A 23,023-nucleotide genomic window follows, 5' to 3' on the forward strand; every position below is an offset into this window, starting at 1 on the left:
CTGTTGGTGAGTAGTCTTTACATTCATGGTGGCTATGCAGTGGAACGATGACGGTGGGCTTAAAGATGCAGAGTATCGATGTATGCAGCAGCCTGCAATCCAGGTAACCATTATGGCCAGAGTAGCAGAATTAACAATTTGAAAAATGCTCAGCCTTTCTGGATTAAGATGCTGTCATGGCAGAGTTCTTTACGCACAACTTCAGTTACCATGGAAATCATGATGTAGAATGTTCTAAGTTCTTGGCATCTCTGAATGGCAAGTGTTTATTTACCTTTTGTAAAGAATATATTCCTGAATGGAGGCAGAAACAGAACATCTGTCCTACAAAGAATATGGATGGGGAGTTCCTTAGGTACAATGTGGCAGGACAAGGGGAGGACCATTTGCTCATTTCATAAAGAGCCGCTGAGTGCTTCTTTCTTGGCTCTCTGTTGGGAGGTCTTGGCACCCAGATGAAGTATGTGAAGACTTGTCCTCGGGAGCTTGTAGTATGGGTGAGAAGCTGCACATGAAAAGCTCTCTGTATGCTTACATGGTGCACATGTTTTTCTCTACGTTCATGAAGAAGATGGCACTGAACTGAGCCTTAAAGATAAGAATTCAGACCTACAGATACTGGGATGAGAGTGGAGAGGAAGAAAAGATGGGGGAGTGGCTAGGTGAAGCAAGACAAGAGACAGACTGGGCCTAGAACAAGTCTGTCTGTACTTTTCCATTGTAGCATCATTGTCATTGTCATTGTGTTTTTGTTTGATTGCTCACCTTCTCCCTACACTGGAGTATAAGTTTCTTTGCAGCACGGACAAGGAACAAGGTCTGTGTTATTCACTGACATATCCCAAGTGCCTATGATCCTCTCCGGTATGTTGGAAGGAGCAGTAGCTATGTATCATGTGGAGAGAAGAAAACAGGTTTGGAACAAGACTAAGAGTGGAGGGACATGCACTATCTTGAGATCAAAGACACATTGTAGTTTAGTTATCCCAACTGCTGGACAAGTATTTTTAAAAAATCAGTTTTGTCTTGTCATGGTCCTAATGCTAGCTGGGCACATGGAAAGAACTGAATAAACAAACAAACAAACGAATAAAACAACGAAGCAGACATTAAGACTATGAACAGGAGTCAGAATGGGGGGCAATTTAATTTATCTCAGCAAACATGTACCAACAACAAGCAAAGCATTATGGAGGTCAAGATGAACTTTAAAGGGATTTCAAAGGAGGGAAGATTGTGTCTTCTTGGTAAGTCATAGCTTCACAGAAGAAGCAGTATTTCAAGCACAATTTGAATAATAGGTAGATTTTTTTTTTCTAGGTTGGAAATGGAGCGGAGAAAGGCATTCCAATAAAGGAAAAACAAACAAACAAACAAAAAAAACCCAACAAAAACCAAAACCAAAACTAGAGTTGGGAAGAGAAAGAGCAATTATTAAGAACCTATGTATCAATTATTTTAGCTTGTGTTTTACTTAAATCATCTTACTTATTCTTTGTAGAACCAAATAGGGCAAGATTACAGATGAAGAAAGTAACCTTCCTACTGGAGCTGTGACTTGAATCCATGCCTGTGTGACTCAAATCTTGTACAAATGGTAATAATAATAGATAACATGAATTGAGCTATCTTTTTCCTTATTGTCTTAGGAAACCCCATCCTTCGTGAGTCAACACAAACGTCTCCTCCCTGGTGATTTTTCCCATAATCTCTGCATCGAGTGTTCTGCACCTGTCCTAGTTAGAATAGTTATTTCAGTATATTACAATTATCCAATGACATCTGTTTAGAATGCTCTAGATCATGAACTTGTCGAGGAGAGGGATGGATGTGTCTGCTACCTTCTATAGACGGGCTCTTGGTGGCACTTCTTTGTGTGATCAGATTTTGAATTCACATTCTCATGTGAGATCATCGGATGAGCTGCGTCTGAGCTACATGGTTGTGTCCTCACTGCAGGAAGCCCAGTAGAGTTTGTATCAACTTTGTGGTGAGATGGGCTGATAAGGTGTGGAATCCCCCAACGTACATGTTGGTGTTCAGGTGAGCCAAACATTCAAAAAGAAATTCAGGAGTCTACCAGAGAAGCCAAAGTTGTCAAATCATTCCTTGAAGCACCTCTGAGTAATAAATAAATAAATAAATACATACATACATACATACATAAATAAATAGGTCTTGGCTTAGGTCTGTGTTATGGATAAAGGAAGAATAGAAGAAAGAATAAAGGCATGGCCAGCCTCACAGAGACACACAGTGGGACTCTGCAAGGGGCAGCAGGTTGCAGGGTTCGTCCTCTGAACTAAGTGTGCGCATCACCTGTGGGGCCTGGGGTTTATGGACTCATTTTAAAAATATTTTAATAGTTATTTATTTTCAAGTATATCACACAAAATAATTAGCACATCAAAGCTGTGAGTTCACAGCAACTACTGCTTAGGAAAAGACTAAATTTAAGTTCAGTTTAAAAAGAGTAATTCAATATTAAAAGGATTAGGTTATCACATGGCGGGTGGCACGTAGCTGTGGCATGGTTTCTGCAGGGGGCAGAGGAATGGTTGGAGTTTGGGGAAGCTCCTGCATAGAGACAGGAGGCCAGCGCCTCACTCATTTCCTACATGTCTTTATCTCAATGGGCCTCAACTTCATACTTTAAAGGGGTATAACAATACCATCTTGACTTCCTGGAGCCAGGTCTAGACTAGATCTCTTGTGCTGTCCAGGTGACACTTTAGATAGTTTGCCAAGATGGCCTGTGAATTTGGGGGGAATTTAATCTATTCATCCTCATCATTCAGGCAAGTCCAGGAAGTGTCAGACCCCCAAGTATCAGTCTTTAAATATGGGCCTGCATCTGAGTGGCTTTGGGGGAAGGGTCATCATGATTGGGTGTGTTTTTATATTTGCTAACTGACATAAGCTCAAATTTTGATTTGCTGTGAGTATAGTTCTGCTTCCTGACTCAGTTTCCCATCCCCTGGCTTTCCCATCCCTAAACCCTTCCTTTGAGTTACTGGCCACTCACTCTGAGACTGTGAGCTGACTGAGATGTGAACATGCCCAGAGTCTAGCTCCCAGTCTAGCTTGTGGTAGGCCCATAATGGATGTAGAAACAAATCCCCTGAGAGTGGACATCATTCTGCTTCTCTAAGTTCAGCTCTCAGGAAATTGTATTACCTTTTTATGTGTCTCCTCCCTCTTCCATGCAAATAATTTAGTTACTTATTCCTTGGGGACATTTATGGTTCAGCAAGACCTGCCACTTCAAGAAGCAGAGGAGGAGAGAAACTGAGAGGGGAAGAGGACTTTGCATTTGTTAAGGTGTTGGAGTAGCTCTGGCATGGGGAGAATCTGGCTGGAAGTGAGGCGGTAACGGCGAGGACAGCCCGAGCTCACTGCTCTGAGCATTTGTGAAACGGCAGTGGAAGGCAGATCTGAATATAAGAGAGATTTGCAGAGGTGCCCTCATTGTAGGGTCTGTTTTCAGATGATTGTTCAGTATAGCTTGTATTGCATTGGCAGGGAGTTTGGACCCTAACAGTTAACCTGGGTCAACTCCCACACTGAGGAAGTGGGGATCGTGCCCTCAGTAACCAAGACTTGATACTATTCATTTCCACTCATGGTTCCATGAATAAACCTCGGATGGGTCATTTCATCATTTAACAGCCTCCCCTTGTCTTTGAGTTAGTAATAGTACGGTTGATGATATCTCTGCTCCCCAAATATTCCCTTTTCCTTGTTGGACCTTGTCTTCAGGGCAGTTACATGTTTCCACCTTGTTAAACATACAAGTGGCCATATGATTTGCATCCGCCAAAGAAATACGGGCCAATGGGATGCATGGTTCCTGGGCAAAAGCTTTAAGAGCCAGCAACATTTTCCTCTCTTTTTCCTCTGCCACAATAGCTAGCAATGTTCCAGTTTGGGTCCCCAAGCACACGTGAGCTGGAGCACAGCCACAGCGAACCTGCAATGGGTACGTAGTGAATTCAAGAGATAAATCGTGCTGTTGGAAACCACTGAGCTTTTCTCTGTATGCTGTTTGTTAGGCCTGTATAAACTAGCCCATCCTGGCTGATATGTTAATGATGGTAATAACCCCAGCAATAAGAATATTGCCATTTTGGGGAGCTAAACCCTGTGCTAAGGATTTTGCATGTTCCATCTCATTTAATTTGGTAACAAGCTTGTGAAGTAGATCTTTTCCCTCAGTTTGCAGATGAGGAAGTAAGTTGGAACTCAGATTGAAAAAGTTTCTTGTGGTCATGTCACTAGAATGTAGGGTCAGGATTTGATCTGGCCCTTGCTCTAAACTGCTTCACCTTATTGTATATATCCATCCCAACAACTCTGTCAAGCTGTCATCCCACACAAGTGCCAAGGCTTCCAACTCTCAGATGCCTCAGACATAAATCCTGGCAGGGAACACACCTACAAAAGCAGGACATTATATCCTCTTATATGGGGAACAAAATAAGAAAGTGTCACTAATCCATTTCTTACAACTTAAAAACCTACTATTTATCATATAAGAGAAGATAAGATACATAAATACATGATTCCTTATTATAAAACAATGCCCTACACCCATAAAAATAACTCAATAATGGAAGTTATGTAAATAAAAAGCACAAATATTTATCACCAACAAAATGCCATCGTGCAAGCAAATTTGGAAGGAATACTTAATACGTAAATATATTACATATGTATGCTTATATGTACATATTTATGTGTATGTATTCATACATGTATATATATAAAATACACACATATTATATATATGTATGTATATAATCTGCTGTAGAAGTAATGGTCTGGATGATTCATATTTGCCTTGAAGTTTAGTTGTTGGATAATTATAGACCCAAAATACTCTTGGTGCAAATGTGCACCATTACATACAGTAGGGTTTACCAAACAACTGACGACAAACACAATTAATAATGATATAATGAAACCACAGTAATCTGTAATTAAAAAACAAGAATAGCAACAATTTGAAAACCACAACCAACCAACCCAAAACAACATTGCTAGTACATTGACAACAATGGATCCTTCCTGAAACCTGTGGGAATTCCAGCTGTGTGCGCCTGGCTTATGTTGGAGTTGGCAATGTCACCAAGCATTGTCTGGGAGCCAAACTTGTTAGCAGAGCAATGAATTAGCATCCTCGATCCACTTGTAATGCGCTGACTTTAATTTATGAAGACTAAAATTTAGTGACCTCTAATAGTCCACATAGTAATAAATAATCTGTATGGCTATGAGTTAAATCAGGACCGGTTTTCTTCCATTGAAATGGCAGCCGATCAATGGGTCTCATTGGTCTTAGTTTGATAATCATAATTCTAGAAGTCTGGTGAACCAGATTTCCTGACTTTTTCCAATTAGATCCCAATTTAGGTAGATTTTCTGGCAAATACCTCCACAAGTAGGGGCCCAGACACTGGGTGTCTGCTTCTTGTATATTTTCAACAAGGTCTTTGGGCATCTATGGGTCACTTCTGGGGCTGCATTTGTTTTGCCAGGTGCTTTAGTTCGGAGAGAGAAGTGCCTTGTGTTGAGGGCTTGTGTGGTTTGCTGTGACTCAGTGGTGAGCATGACATTTCCTAAGGCTGGGAGAATGCCAGTCCGTCGTGGGCCAGTAGTACAGAACGGCCAACCTGTCTCATAGACAGTGATGAGGAAGGAGAAGGAGCTTCAGACTCTGGTGGAGAAATGTTTTTTGGGTCCCTGGCTGGGGACTAAAAGGCTCTGTGTGATTTTTCTCCAGGGCCTCTGTTTGGACCATCATTCAGGTAATTTTTCTGGCTTCCCTATTCCCTCTCTCCCCAGTCCTGTACCCCCACCTTCCTATTGCCACCAGTAGAGGTAAAGGGTAATGGATGACTTGGTACCTGTTCAAATGAACATCCAACAGCTGAAAAAGACTGTTTTTTTGTTGTTTGTTTTTTGTTTTTTGGTTCAAGTTTGATCGCTCTCAGTTTAAAATATCCTGCTGGCACATATACCTGCCTGTGTATGTCCTCAACATGTATATTACTTCTTTTTCTTTATGTATATTACTTCTTAGGATACCAATGTTAAGGGTTGAATTATGTCCCCCCCCCAAATAAGTACATTGGAGTCCTAACTTCCCCATATCTCAGAATGTGATCTTGCTTGGAATCAGGGTCTTTCCAGCGATAATCAAGTTAAAACGAGGTCACGAGGATGGGCTCTAATCCAGTAAGACTGATGTACTTATACAAAGGGGACATTTGGACAGACAGTCATGCACAGGGAAGACTATTGAAGACACAGGGAGTGTACCATCTATAAGTCAAGGAACGCCTGCGGCTACCGGAAGCCAGAAGAAAGACATGGAACAGATTCTCCCTTACAACCCTACGAAGGAATCAATTCTGACAACACCTTGATTTAGAATTTCTAGCCTCCAGATCTGTGAGACAATAAATTTCCGTTGTTTACGCCACCCAGTTAAAGCAGCCCCAGGAAACTAATACACCATGTAACATTGCCGATGGTATTAATGCATTAAAGTTTAATTTAATTTAACAAGTGCCTGTAAATGAATTCAGGCAGAGGTGGTGATATCTGATAATGGCTTAATGTGTTTCTCCCTCCTTCAAGCTTCCAAATTTTTTCTTCCCCACTGGGACCTACACTCCATTTTCCCACCAACCTTTCACTGTCCCTCAATGCCCTCCATGTCCTCAGTTCACTCTACTAGCTTAGAGTCCCTGGGCCGTCATTATAATCATTTTTTGCATCCCATCAACTACTTCACCCTCTCCCTCCTCATTACTCTCTTCTGGAAAACCTCAGCCTTGATTAAGTTCCACTCTCTGATTGTACCCATACAATTAAATGTGGCTGGTGAAAACATACATGATGAACAGTAACGCTTTAATTAATAGTCACTGAAATATCTGGTATGGTCATTCCCTTTCTTCCCAGAGGAGGATTTTTTCCTCTTCTCCTTCCTCAAAATGCTGTATCCCTACCTCTCCTCTTCCCTCTTCCCTCTCAGCTAATGACCTTGCTTCTTGTCTCACAGATGCAGTCACTAGAAGATGTCTTCACGTTCCAGTTTCTACATCTACCTGACTCTGGCTGCTGCCCTCTCTGGCCTCTTTTTACTGTGGATGGGCAGCCCATGCTCTTGTCTCAGTCTGGATCCCCATCATGGGTGCCAGACCTCCACTTTTCTCTCTTGTTCAGGGAGAAGTTGACTCTTGTCACTGTCTCCCCTTGTCCTATATCGCCAACATTCCCTGTTTACTCATCTGCCGGATACTTCCCATCAGCATACAAACATGCTGTAAGTTTTCACATTTTAAAAAAAGAAACTCCCCTGACACACACTTCTTCCAGCTGCCGCTTCATTTTTTAGAACTTCTCTATGAAAAGACTAGTTGAACAAGTTGTCTTTATGCTTTTTTCCTTCTTTGTGTTCTCTCTTGAAGTTACTCCGATCAGTCTTTTGCCTTCATATTAAGGCCACTGAAACTAATTCTGTGAAGGTCACACTCATGTTCTCTAACTGCTACATCCATTGGTCCATTCTCAGTCCTGAACTTCCTGGACTTCTCAGAAATACTTGACATGACGATCAGTTCTTCTCATTGAGATATGTTCTTTCTTTGGCTCCAAGATTCCTTATTTATCTGTTTTTCCTCCTGTCTCAATAGTCACTCCTTCTGCATATCCTTTGATGCTTTCTCCTCATTTCCCACACTCTAGAATGCTGGCATAGTGCCAGGACTCAGCCCTTAGAATTCTTAGCTTCTGTATTGATCTCATGCTCCATGTGATATTCCATCTCATGGTTCAGAATATCTAAATGCTGACCATCCCTATCTTATTTTTCAATGTTGACCTCTTCCTCGGATGTCAGATTCAGGTGCCCACTCAACACTTCCACTTAGGTGTCGAATAGGATCTCAAAGCTAACAGAGCCCAGAGTAAGCTCCAGTTTCATGGGTCCCCCCGACCCTCCAGGCTTTCTTCCAGCAGTGACCTCTTCAGAGTCCATACTAACTCTCCCTATCATCTGCTTAGAACCCAAAATGACATTTACCTGTAACTCATATTTCATACGTAATCCATCAGAATGAAGGATATGGACTCGTCTTTCAGAAGGTATATAATACTTACTGATTTCTCCCTCCTTTGCCTCTTACCCTGGTCCCAGCTACGATCATCTCATACCTTGTTTCAGAGGTTGCTTTGTAATTGTTTTCTGCGCTTCTGACTGTGACACTCTGTTTTATCCAAGCCACCCTGATCCCAATGATAGATTGATTTGCTGTTTATAACAGCCTAATTGAAATATTGTTCACCTATGCTGTGTAATTCACCTATTTAAAATGTACAATTTTATGGCTTTTAGTTTATTTACAGAGTCATGAAGCTGTTAGCTCAGTAAAGTTTAGAACATTGTCATTGCCCCCCCAAAGAAACTCCAAATCATTTCGTGGTCACTTCTTATTTCATTGTCACCTTCCCTGCCCACCCCCAGTCCCTAGGCAGCTACTAATCTAGTTTCTGTCTTTATTAATTTTCTTATTTTGGATATTTTGTATAAACAGAAACATGCAATATGTGATCCCCTGTGACTGGCTCTCTTCATCCAGCCTGCTGTGTTTGAGGTTCATATTATAACATGGATCAGCGTTTCATTTCTTTTTATTACCAAATAATATTGTATTCTATAGACAGATTACATTCTATTCATCTGTTCATCAGTTAATGGACATTTGTGTTGTTTCCACTTTGGGCTATTATGAATAATGCTGCTATGAACATTTATGTACAAGCTTTGGCATGCGCATATGTTTTCATGTCTCTTGGGTATATAAGTAGGAGTGGAATTGCTGAGTCATATGGTAACTCTCTGTTTAACCTTTTGAAAAACTGCCAGATTGTTTTCCAAAGTGACTGCATCATTTCACATTTCTACCAGCAATGTATGAAGGTTACAGTTTTTCCATATTCTTGCCAACATTTGTTTTTATCTGACTTTTTGCTTATAGTCAGCCATCCTAGTGAGTGTGAAGTGACCTCTCATTATTTAGATGTTCCTTACATATGTAAGTCAAATCGTGTCACACCCCCTCCCTTTTCTAAGTACCCAGATGGTTCATCACTTGTAGTAAAATCCAAAGTTCTCCGAGTGGTTTTTAAGGCCCTGCGTGATTTGCTCCCCACCCTTCCCAATCCCACTCTCTTACCTGCCATGTTCCCTTTGGCTCCTTCTGCTCAGTTTGGCCATATACCCTTTGCAGATACCATGCCTTCTGCCTGCAACAAATATCTCCTCCAGATATCCACCCTACTGGCTCCCTCACCTTCTTTGGGTCTCTGTTCAACTGTTGCTTTGTCAGGGAGGTCCTCCCTTAACACTCTTTAGTTCCTGAAGCATCTTTCCCGTAGACACCATAGCCAGCAAATGGGAGTATGTTGAGCCAAGGAGACATTTCAGTAGGTGCCCCAAGCCACATGAATTCAGCAGCCTATCCCTTATTCTTGTAACTTCTACACTGCCCATGAACTTAACAAAACCTGATACTTAAATTAAAAACAACAACAACAACAACAACAACAACAACAACAACAAAATTTGCCCCAACTGGATTTTCTTGTTCTTTCAGGATAAGGGAAAATAAGGTGGAGTGGAAATGGTTATTGGGTAGGATATTAACATATAACCTATAATATTACCGGAGGAGAGTTGGTATTGGAAATTTGGCCCCATTTTTTCCCCAGGTCCTCTGAAGAGAATGTGCTGTGAATATTTGGAATAACAAAAGGCAATAGGCAGGTGCAGGCATGTGTGTAGGGTGCTCACCAGGCAAGCGTTCCAATTCTTACCTTGTCACTAAGTTGCTGGGTGACCCTGAGTAAATCACTTTACCTTCCTGGGCATATTTTCTCTTTTTGTAAAACAAGGGGGCTGGGCTACATGATCTTTGAGGTCCCCTCTAGACCTGATGTCCTATATTCTGGCATACTTTCACCTAATGCTTGACTTTAGGCCTGAGGGTCCTGGGAACTGGCAGCTTCAGCCAAAGATCTCCAAATGCAATTTGAACCTGGTGGAGCTTAATGTATTTTTGTGTCTGGGCTTCAGGAGATCAAGCTCTGAGTTGGCAATATGGAGAATTCAGTTGCTATTTTTGACAAGAAGTAGGACTTATTGAATGATATGTTGTATCTGGCAGCATTACTGACAAATCAGGGAACAAGGACATTGTTAAGAATGTCAAAATAGTTAAAGGGCCGTAAAAGGTGGACCCTAATGAGGACAGTAGATTATTTTAAGAACCAAGGGGTTTGTCTTGCAAAACCCTCATTATGTAAAATGAGCTACTGAAAGACAGGGAGGTGGCATAAGGGGATATGTGGGAAGGGGAGAGCTTTGGGAGGGAAAGACTCAGATGGGCTGTGCCAGAGGACTATTACTCTTGTCCTTAGTGGGTCAGGTGATTTCTTATTAGTGTGTGTTTGTTGGGAAGAGGGGAAGTGATCATGAAATGGTGAGGGCACGAGAGGTTGGTTGGGGGTGGTTTGTCTTTTTGTTGCTTGTGGAAATAAAAGACTTAATTCCTGTAAAACAAAAGGCCTATTAAGGACAAGTAAAGATCAGAGCTCATTTGCACTGAGGTGATGACTTTTGCTAAAATTGGTTTTCTATGTGATAGTTTCACCCGGTGTGATTGCTTGGCATGCCCGAGGGCCACCTCTACCGAAGAGTTACTTATTGGGCCAGGTTAGGGATAAATGGGCCTGGAGCCTAAGCTTATGGTTGGGACCCTGGCCCTAGCCTACCAAAAGGCAGAGAGGATGAAGGCATCAGAAAAATTGGGACACAGTCTGTGACTTCTGCCTGAGCAGTTGTCCTCATGGTCTTGCTGATGATACCTAAGAGTCACTGGGGCAATGTGGGTTTGTGATTCTCCATACGTGGCTCTGAGCAATCATGGCTTGTGGTTACAAGAAGGGAACTTTTAGTCTGGAGGTGGTCTGTAGGTTTTATGTTCAGTATCAACTTTAATTAATTACTAGTGATTTCCCAGAGCACTTCGTGGAGAAGGATTCTAAGTTTCTTATCTAGGCTCAGAAGAAAAAAGTAGCTTCATGGATTAGCATGAGTTTAGGGAGCAGGTAATATGTGGAATCTTATCTCTGTGTGACCCATAGTGGGTCTGCTAGTTCCACCCCGTGGTCCTTCTCCTGGATATTGAGTATATAACTGGAATGGATGTGCTTGGTGGTAGGCAGAATCATCACATTTGTTTCTTTGGTCTGGAAGCCAAAGTTATCTTAGAGCAGAATTTAAAGTGGAATCCCCTGGAACTGCCTCCCTACTCCCCTTCAAAATTGTGAATCAAAACCAATATTGTACCTTGGAGGAATGGCAGAAATTAGGGCTATCCTTAAATATCTAAAAGATACAGGATCGGTAGTATCCACTCCCCACCCCCAAGTTTACCAGTCTAATCCCAACAAAAACTGAATGGATTCCAGTGGTCAACAGTGGACCACACAGTTGTAGGCAAACAGTAGTCCCAATTGCAGTGCGATGCTGGGTATGATGTCATTGCTAGGGCAGGTTACCATGACCTCAGATGAGTAGACCAGTGTGTGGTCATTGGTGTTGAATGTATTTGTTCCATCCCCATCAATAAGAAAGATTAGAAATATTTCTCATTTATGGAGAATGGACATTCTTGTCCCAGGGCTTTGTTATTTCTCCTTCTCACTGTCACCAAGTAATCTAAAGGGCTCTGGGCTATCTTTACAACAGAGATAGACCATCACATTGGTCCTTTACCTTGGTGATGTCATGTTTATTGGGTCAGATAAGCAAAAGCAGCAAGTAAGTGGAAGTTTGAATAAGATCTATGTGCTCCAGAGGGTGAGAGACAAACTTTAAGAAAGTTAAGACATTAAATCTGTGAAGCTTTTCAAAACCAAAAAAGTCTAGGTCATGCCAAGGCATCACCTCTAAAGAAAAACAAACAAACAAACAAACAAACACATTATCCCATCTTTCCCCTCCCACCACTAAGAAAGAAGAACCCTGTTTTGTAGCCATTTCTGGGTTCTGCTGCAGCGTATTCCACACTTGAGAATACTGCTTCGATCTCTGTACTATGTGTGGGCCAACAGCATGAAAGGGCTCTGTGGCAGATCCAGGCTACAATGCAAGCAGCCCTGCCACTTGCACCATAAGACTTGGCGGACCCTATGATAATAGAAATATGTGTGATGCTAAACACCTCCATGTGGAGTTTATGGCACTCTCCCCTAGGAAAATAACAGTGTAGACCCTTGGAATTCTAAAGCAAGGTCATTCTATTCACAGAGGATTATATAGCATTCAGAAAGTGACTCCTTACATAATACTTGTCCTTGGGAGAACAGAATATCTGACCCTGTACCATCAAGAGATCTTGTGGCCAGAGTTACCCATCATAAGCTGGGTTCTCTCAGATCCACAAAGATTGGGTGGACCTATCAACAATCCATCATCATCGTCAACATCATCAGCTGGCACTGGACATGGCAGGGTCAGAAGGCAGGCCTTGCAAGTGAGCAAGCCTTACAAGTGAGTGGCCAGATCCTTGCACCATCCTCACTTTTGCCCCAGTCGGTCTCTCTCAGCACACATATGTCCACGTGGAGGGTTCATTATTACTGTCAGAGGAGGAAAGAGCAGAGCTTGTTTCACACGTGGGTCTGCTCAATATGTGGGTAGAAGCCAAAAACAAGCTGTTGCTGCACGACAGTCCTGCTCAGGAAAGACAGCAGTTGGAGATGCTCTCAATGGGCAGGGCGTCAGGCGTACACAAGACTGCCATTTTGTGCAAAAGGATGAGCGGCCCAAGGTAAGAACATGTATGGAAAGCATATGCACAGACTCAGTCATGGTAAATGGTTGGCTTGGTTAGACAGGAGCCTGAAAGGAGCAAGATTACAAGACAGGGGACAAGATTTGGGCAAGAAGCATGTGGAGGGACTTAAAGTGGGCAGGAACTATAAAGGTCTTTGTATGATATGTTAACCCCCATCTCAGAGCACCTATCCCCAAATCAACACTAATAACCAAATACCGCCTTACTGTGGAATCTTGGGCTTTGGCCAATAGGTTTGCTGAATTTTTGTTTGGATTTCAGCTTATTTGCCTCAGAGAGAACTTCCTCAATCACCTTAACTAAGGGTTTGCCCCCTCTACTCTATCATATTATCTTGTTTTATTTTTTCCATTCGTCTTATGTTAAATAATCCTATTTATTGTATGTTGCCTGTGTCTTTGCTAAGTCTTCACCTGATAGAGAAGAGACATCTTTGTCTTATTCACCGCTTTATCCCTTGTGCTAGGAATAGTTCCTGACACATAGTATGCATTCAATACATATTTGTTGAATGAAGGAATAGGGTTCAGCAAGGTTAGGTAATTTGTCCAAGGTCACACAGTTAATGAGTATTACAGCTGGGGTTTAAGGCTGGGGTTTAAGGCTCCAGCACGCTAGTTTTGTGTCTTTGGCCAGATACTTAACATCTGTCCTTTGTAACTTAGTTTCTGCATCTATATATGGGGATAGTAATAGTATCTACCTCTGCGTTATTGTGATGATAAAAAGAGTTATTATGTACGAGTATTTAGAATAGTGCCTGAAATAGGTGTGGCATGGTAGAAGTGTTTACTACTATTAAGTAGTGAATCGGATTTAAACATGGATCTGACTGGACCTGAAGCTTTGGTGGCGACTCTAAGTGACATTTTTAAAGGCACTGGGCACTTGTGGGGGGATGGACAATGGCTGAGAAGAGATAGGTGTTTGGTGAACAGTAAGCTTCCTAATCTCACCAAAGCATAATGATGGGCACTATGGGAAACTCCAAACTACAAGATGGTCTCTGTCCTCAAGCAGGTCTTTCCTTTGGACAAAATGTTTTAAATGTTTACAACCACATCCTGGAGCCAGCTCATTGCCGACTGTGCTGAGGCCAGAAGTGCCCTTCTCCAGGACCAAGGATAGCCATAGCTTTGTTCCAACTGTCACCACACTGTGTATCTTGGGACACCTTCCTCAGGTACTGACTACAGCATCATTGTGACCTGCGTCACCGAATTTGCCCTTCTCATCTCAGAAATAACTGAGGGTAGCCTTCCTGTGTCCCTTGGCCTGACTTACTTTGGGTTTGACTTCTCAACTTCTGACTGCCAAAGACTTTGACCATTGGCTTGAGTGGAATTTATGGCCCAGGACTGTTGGCGTTTATACCACTGACTGATGGAAGCACATGGCCACATTTTTATTCCTGACACTGAAAACTTTGCCCAAACCACTCTTGTGTGAATTGCCTTGAACTTTGCCTGGCATTTTGTGCTGGTATTGTTTGCTGAATATTCTAGTGAGTGTTGAGCTTATATTAACTGCATGATTTAACTGTAAGTTTTACTGTTTGAGTTGACCTCCGAGAATCAAGGTAAATGACAAGGCCCATTATACCTTATTTTGTAGGTTTGTTCATTGCCACAACCATGATGCAGCCTGCATTTCTGACAGAGGGGGATGATTTCACATAGGATTCTAGGAGGCTCATTGCTTTGCTAATATTAAGAGTTTGGTTAAGAAAATTTTTTTTTCTAATGTGGACTGTGTGAAATATTCTTATCCAACAGTTTATTTATTTATTTATTTTTTCTTCTTCTTCTTCTTTTTTTTCCTTCCCCTAGCAATGTATTATCAGCTTTTCCTTTGCTTTTGGTCTCAGGAAAGGTTATATGGTGTTTTAATCGTATGTGTATATAATGCCCATTAGTACTAATGGGATGTATTCTTTCACTAGGACATAATCGCTAATAGTATGCAAATCAGCACATTCGTTCTTCTCCAATGTTTGCTGAAGGCTTCGTTCTTGGGCAACATATGGTCTCTAGTCACCTCCTCACTCTGCTCTAAAAATTTTCCATTACACATCTTAATCATCAATTTTTTTTTTTTTTTGCCCACTGCTTAAGAAATGAATTAAGGCAGTAAGAATTGAGATGACAACCATTTTTAGATTGAAAAGAACCTCTTTCCCTTGCTGCTAAAACCCACTGCTGCATTTTTTACATTTTTATTTTTCATTTTTTACGTCACCAATTAGCACCTCAAAGTGATTTTTGCGTCTGGCATGCATGGGGTGTGAACTATAAAAATTCTGGTTTCAAAGCTTCTTTTGCTCTGTTCTGTGGGAAAAATTCCCTTTATCAGATAGCAATTGTTCAGGCACAAGGGATAATAGTTTAAGATGTGTCCGAATAGCATTTGTCCAGACAGTCAAAGTAATTTTAGAAAATGTATGGGTCTGATAAAAGTTATGCTTGTGAATAGCCAGAAAGAAGAAATTAATATTGAAAGAGCTCCTAGTATATATCAGGTACCATGTTTGCCTTCCGTTATTTAGTTTTCATAAAGGCAAAAGCAAATAAAGTAACTTGCCCAAGTTAATTTGTTCACTTGCCCCTTTACCCTTTTACAACAAAATAATTTAATGAGTGCTATCCTGTTCTAGGCACTGCTCTAGGCACTGGGGATCCCATATTGAATGTGATACACTTGATCCCTGCCTTTCTGGGGCTTGCAACCTAATTGGGAGGATAGATAGAATATAACTAAACAAAGAATATATCAGTGAGAAGGGTGTCTGGGTGGGTCAGTCAGTTAAGCATTGGCCTTTGGCTCAGGTCATGATTCCAGGGTCCTGGGGTCGAGCCCCATGTTGGGCTTCTTGCTCAGCAGGGAGTCTGCTTTTCCCCTCCCTCTGCTCCCAGCTTATGTTCTTATGTTCTCTCTCTGACTTGCTCATTCTATTTCTCTTTCAAATAAATAAAATCTTAAATATAATTTAAAGCCTTTGGAGCACTTATCATTTATTTCCCACTGAAATTATGTGTGTGTGTGTGTGTGTGTGTGTGTGTGTATTTAAGATAGAGTGTGTTAAGATAGAGAATAATTGGGGGTGCAGAATGAAAGGAACCTTGATTTTGACCTTGACCTTGAACGCACAGTGTAAGAGGATTAAAGCTTTGGTTCACACCCAAGTGTGAAGTCCCCAAAGCTGTTCCTTCCATTATACTTGTGTCAATTGGGGAACTCTATTTTAAGTTTTGATCATGACTCTGATGACTAACATTTCCTGAGTCCCTAATATGGGCCAGGCCCCATTCAAGCTTATGTGTGTCTCCAGCTACTTTACGAAATAGGAATTATTTTTCCCCATTTTGCAGATAAGAAATCTGAGACTTAAATCTGAGACTTAAGTTGGCAACTTGCCCAGGTGATGCAGTACCATTTTCTCTTTGGTCCTCTGTGCTTTTGTTCCCAGCAGCTGGATCCTATAGCTGAACTTTCTTCCCTGAGTCTGAGGGGTTGTGTTTTTCTGGGGAAAAGAGGTTTAGGCAACGTAAACTGGGTGATGGCACATTCTGTCTCTATATCTTAAGGAAAGAAGGAAGGAAAGAAGGCAGGAAGGAAGGAGAGAAGAAAAAGATCCAATGTTTGAACCCTGAGTCAAGAAGAACAGATTTTGAATGGAGCTTTATTCTTTAAAAACACCATGTATTTTTCAGATTGAAAAATGACTCTGGGGTGCCTCAGTTGGCTAAGTGTCTGACTCTTGATTTCAGCTGAGGTCATAATCTCAAGATCCTGGGAGAGAGCCCCACATCGGACTCTGTACTCAGTGGACAGTCTGCTGGAGGTTCTCTCCTTTACCCTCTACGCCTCCCTGCTGCTCATACTCTCTCTCTCTCTCTCTCTAAAATAAATAAATATTGGGGCACCTTGGTGGCCCAGTTGGTTAGATGTCTGCCTTCAGCTCAGGTCATGATTCCAGGGTCCCAGGATGGAGCCCTGCATTGGGTTCCTTGTTCATTGGGAAGTCTGCTCCTCTCTTTGCCCCTGCCCCTGCTCCTGTGCTCTGTGTTGTCTCTCCCTCTCTCCTTCTCAAATAAATAAATAAAATCTTAAAAATAAATAAATAAATCTTTAAAAAATGACTATAAAGTCATGGGTGATGGGGGGGAAAGATAGAGAAATGTAAAGGTAGAAATTAAAATCACTCTAGTTCCATCATCCAGAAAAGGCAGTATTTTTTTCAGCGGTTAAGAACAAAGATGACTGCCATGGATATAGCACCTGCGATATGCCAGGAGTAATTTCACCCACTTCACATACATTAACTAATTTAATCGTCACAGTAGCCCTACATGAAAGGTGCTATTACTATCCCAACATTGTGGAGAAGGAAACCGAAGGAAAGAATGGCTAAGTAATATTCCCAAGACCAAAAGATGAAACCTGTGCAGGCAGCCAAGTTCTGGAGTCCGTGGTTAGCATTATTTTATGGGTATTTTTGCATGTCCTTATATATGTTTCAAAATATTTTTAATGGCTGTATGGATATATTTTATATAACCACCTCCCACTGTTACACACTTAGGTTGTTCCTTTTTTTTTTTTGTAGTTATAAAAAATGATGCATTGAGCCTCTGTGTCCATGAATCTTTAATCAGCTTTTTGATTATTTCCTTAGGACAGATTCCTGGAAGAGAATGACTTGGTCAGAACTTTTGGCGTGACTTCAAATCTGTGGTAGAAGAAAAATATTCAGATGTGTGTCACAGATTTAAATCACATAAAAACTCAGGAAAGTTGGAGATCTATGTGGGCTGGGTACAAAAAAAAAAAAAATATCAGGGAAGACTTCCTTAAGGAAGTGGTGGAGTATGAGACGGCCTTGGATGCTGGGCTGGAGCCCCAATGCGGAGACATTTCTCTAGGGCTCTGGGCACCTCTCTTCTGTGCGTCAGTGGACTTGGGCAGGGGGCTGGTGAGAGAAGGCTTCACGGAGCAGAGTCTTACAGGATGAAAAGGAGTTTCCAAGGTGGACAAGGGATGTGAGGAGAGGGAGTAAGTAGGCCTTGTCAGAACAACCCAGGCAGCTGCAGAGGTGCGAGACTCGAAGGTCTTTGAGTTGGTACAGGAATGACTTGGGAGAAGAGCTCAGAAGAGGTAGCCCAGGGCTAGATCCTGAAAGGCCTTGACCATCACATGGAGGACCACGAAGTTTCTTCCGTTGGCTGTAGAGAATGCCAAAGGCTTTTCGTTTAAAAGGAGTTGTGGTCACGTCTGCATTTTTGACGGCACCGTGGTGCCTGGAAGGAGAAGGGAGAGAAGCGCGTACAGGCAGAGGAAGCCCCTCTCGGGGGGACATTCTGGGGACCCAGGAGAGCCCCCGGCACCGGCCTGTTTCCAGGAACTTCGCCCTCAGACGGCCCTCTTCCTTCTTCCTCACCCCTCCCCCAAGAGGAGTACAGACTGAATATTTATAAAACACTGACATAGAGATGAAAAAGCTGCAGAAACAAAGAGCACAAACACTTCCTCTATGTTGTTGAGCGTTAACATCCATGAGAAATATGCATGCATGTCAGAGCCAAAAATAATGAGGCGCTATGCCTCCTCGAGCAGATCCCTTGCATCCTGGTCGGGGCCTCGATGGGCAGGAGGGGAGGACCGCTGGAGGGAGGCCGGCTGCTGTCGGCACGGCTGCTCCTTCCCAAGCAGACAGGTCACTTGGTGCTTTCTTCCAGGCAATTATTTTCGGGATGACTGGAGATTTCGATCAACCAATCAAGCTTTTATAGAAGCCACTTTCCTTGATTATGTCCCCGATCTTTAACTCACAGAGCTTTTCCTCAGTACGGCTTGACAACCTCAAGTTTTCAATTAATTTCTCTCTTCCCACCTCCTGCATCTTGCTTTTGCTTTCATTTGGGGAGCTGGAGTGTTCGTGGGCTCTCTGAATTTCCCACGTGGGGTGTGTGTGTGTGTGTGTGTGTGTACTTTAAAAGCTTTTTTTTTCTGGCTTTCTCTCAATGAGGAATGTCCCGTGAAAGAGAAGAATGATTTGTGAGCAGGAAGCTGAGTGAAGGAGAACTGAGAATACAGATTGTGGGGTGTAAAGGAGTCTGACCCCTGGGCCGCCGGGTTCAGGACCAGCCCCAGGGGTACTCAGAAAAAGACAGTGTCTATGTTTTCAAATGCAGCAGGCATACCCATGCTTCAAAATACACTGATGAATATTTTGAATTTTAATGGATACACAGCTATTTCAGTGTGATTTATTCCATGGGAATGATTGCTTTTCTTTTAAAATAAAATTATTTGCATAAGCTATAAGTGACTTAAATAAAAATGCAAGGTAAATATTAGTTCAGATGTTGTGTGGAATGCGGCAAATCTCTTGAAGGTGGCATCTGAGTGCCTTAAGATCAGGAGACATGGGAATGAATTTTGGAATCTGAGAGACCTGAATAAAATTCAAGCTCTGCCTCTTACTCAATGTGTGCCTCTGGGAAAATTTCTTAACATCTCTGCATCTTAGTTTAGTTAGTTTTTGTTTTTGTTTTTGTTTTTGTTTTTTTTTAAATCTGTAAAATGGTGCGCACCTTTCAACAGTGTTGGGTTCAGAGATTTACTTGTTCACCCGCGTGGTCTTCCAGTCGTTACAGAACGTCTGCTACGTGCCACTCGCTGTCTGGGCACCGGGAACACAGCCGTGGAGCCGACAAAGCTGACGCCCTCACGGAGCTGCTATTCTAATGGGGAGGGCAGATAATAAATGCATAGAGAGATTTGTAAGAAACCGTCAAGTTCCAAGAAAAACGTAGCCGGGTAAGCGAGAGGTTAGAGCGGAACCTCTGAGATCAAGATGTGTTAGGTGTGTTTGAGGAAGGGCGAGGTGATCACAGGGTGCTTGAACTGATGGAGGGAGAGGGGAAAAAGGAGGAAATGAGGTGGGAGGAGTAGTTTGATGCCAGAGGGGAGAGCCCCGGGCAGGGCAGGGTGGAGACCTTGGGTTTCATTTTAAGAGTGATGGGAAAATTGCGACGACATGGATGAACTAGAGGGTATTATGCTGAGCGAAATAAGTCAATAGGAGAAAGACAACTATCATATGATCTCCCTGATATGAGGAAGGGGAGATGCGATGTGGGGGGTTTGGGGGGTAGGAAGAGAATAAATGAAACAAGATGGGATCGGGAGGGAGACAAACCATAAGAGACTCTTAATGTCACAAAAAAAACTGAGGGTTGCTGGGGGGAGGGGGAGGGAGAGGGTGGTGGGGTTATGGACATTGGGGAGGGTATGTGCTATGGTGAGTGCTGTGAAGTGTGTAAACCTGGCGATTCACAGACCTGTACCCCTGGGGCTAATAATACATTATATGTTTATAAAAAAATAAAAAAAATTATTAAAAAAAAGAGTGATGGGAAAAGGGTAGATCCATACATCGTATCCATTGTCAGTGACAAATTCCATGAATATTTGAATAGCTATTCACTTAGTGCCCAGCTCATACGGAGCACTCCATTCGGCTTAGAGGTTAGGAGATACCAAGATAAGTTGGATGGAGGAACTCAAATTCTTTTTGAATTTGATCAAAAAGAATCAAATTCAAGGAGTCTGATCAATTAATACCTGCCATCCATCCAGTACCTGCTGTGTGCCAGACATAGTTCCAAGCATTTCCTTGTAATGCAGTAGCTCGTGTGGACTTTAGAAAACATAACCATATAGTCAGTTATTATCTCCATTTTGCAGATGAGGAAGCTGGGACCTGGAGAGGCTTAGCAGCCTGCACAGTGCCTTGCACCTTTCAAAGGAGGGAGAGTGAAATAAACATGTTCCCTTTGAAGGTCACAGTAAAGTGGGAATGCAGAGCAAACGTTACCCCCAAAGAGGGAGAACAGAGCTGAGGGATGGCAGGTGCTCTGGAGTGAGGATGCCATTTACTAGCTGTGATGACAGCCACCTCGTCTCTTGTCTCCATGAAATGAGATCAGCGGGAGTATCCATCCTATAGGATAGTCGGGAGGATGAAATGAGGCAGTGTGTGGAAAATGCTTTTGCACTGAACCTGGCATATGGAAAGCGTCTCTCAAGTCTTAGCGATAATCCCTTAGCGCCCTCGCTAAGGAAGACACTTCATGGTCTGGGCCTGGGCCTTGAGGGCTGAGTGATAAGAAGCCAAGGTAGGTAAGTTAATTCTAGGCTAACAGAGAACGTCTGAGGAATAATAGAGTGTTGGTGACTCATGGTGTGTTGGGTGGTGGGGGAGGGTATAATGGACAATTCTTTTAATTCTCTTAATCTGTGACATCGAGGAGACCTTGACTGCCATCCTTAGCACAGGGAATTTTTTTTTTATAGGCTCCAGGGAAGCTGTGATCCTTTGAGCATAGGGGAGCCCATGTTCTGACCTGTGCATTGGTGGGCACGTCCAAGAGCAACACAAGAAGATTGCATCGGTCCAGGCTATCAACACTGAACGTCCGACCAGCACAGGGAACGGTGGAGAGAAGGGATGAAGGGTAGAGACGTCTCAGAGGTGGAATCTACAGAGCTTGGGGTCTGATTCCCCCAACTCTTTGCACACACACACACACACACACACACACAGAGCAAGAGAATGACAGGTTGACCCCAACCCAGCCTTGTTCTGTGTCCCACCAGGGATGAGACTACTTAGAGTTCCTTAGTTTTCCCATCTGTAAGGTGAGAAAAATAAAACCAGAATCTCATGGCTCCCAATGGGATATAGTTAGATATTACGTTAGCATTGAGAACCCTGTGGAAATGCAGACTGGCTTCATTTCTCCTGCTAATAAAGGACTGTCTTCCTCCCAGAATCGAGGACTCACAACTTGCATTTTCTGAGTATCAGAAAACAATGGTTTGGGTTTGAGCTGTTCACTCACTTATGATCTGAGATTATTCTAAAAAGACTTCGCAGCTTAGTCTAATTGGGTAATTGGGATGTTTCCAGATGAAATTTGACTTGTATTTTTAAAAAATGCTTTGAAGATTTGGTTGCCATGGTGCTGTTCTGCTGACAAGATCCTTCACTGGCTCCCACTAAGCAGCAATAATGGGCTTCTGTTTATTCTAAGTTTCAGGTTACCCCACCTGAACGTCCTCTGGAACGAAGGAAGGTATGAACCTGCAGGAACGAGGGGAGTCCTTCCCTCGCTCTCTTTGATGGGGATGGGCCGAGGAGAAGGTTTGTCAGGGTTGGGGCGGGGTCCTGGGCCTTGGTGAGGAGGGACTTCCCAGCCCACCTGACCCCGGGGGCCGCTGGGAGTCGAGGAAAAAGCCACGACACATCTGCCACCCATAAATTGGGTGGTTCTTTCAGGCTGTGAATACTAATCCTCTCGTATTTTGGGCTAATAAGTGTCTGGCAGAGAGAATTATCTTTATTTTAAGAAATAACATGGTTATAAAAATGAATGCTCATGTTTTTATAGTATTACTGTTTTAAATGGGAAAAAGCCTTTGTTCTAATTCAGGTTTTCAACCTACCGGACAATCATCCCTCCCCAACGTCCTTAAACTTCTTGTATCCGAGTGTTTATTATAAGAATGTGAAACATCTTCCCCAGATGCAGTATTTTTGGCTTCATTAAAAGTTTTTCTAGTTCCTCTTCAGTCATGTCAATATTTACCTTGGGCAATGTTTTGTATCCTTTTGTTTATAATTCCAGAATTCTCCAAGACAAACTGATTATTCATGACTCTCTGGCCTAGGTTACAATTTAAACATACCTTATGTTGACGTTTTAAGAGTCCAAGTCCCCACACCATTTCCTGTACTTCTTCTCATAGTTTGTGACCTGCTGCAGTCACTTCATGCCTTGGTAGACTTTTGTTTTTTTTCCCCCTTTCAGGTATCTTCCAAGTACATCTTTTTCATTGATTCTACTCTTAGAACCTCAGCAAGCGAACTTTCTCTTCCCTTCCTTTTAAAATCCCAGGATCCCTTTATCCTGCCAGCAATGCTTTCACGACACTGTGTTGAACCTATATGGTTTTTTTGAGCACTTCCATTGTTTTTCTTAGGGAGCACACTCTTCCGTGTTGCCCACTCCCTCTTGTGATATTTC

The sequence above is a fragment of the Martes martes genome, assembly GCF_963455335.1.
Source record: "Martes martes genome assembly, chromosome: 14".
NCBI classification, from domain to species: domain Eukaryota; kingdom Metazoa; phylum Chordata; class Mammalia; order Carnivora; family Mustelidae; genus Martes; species Martes martes.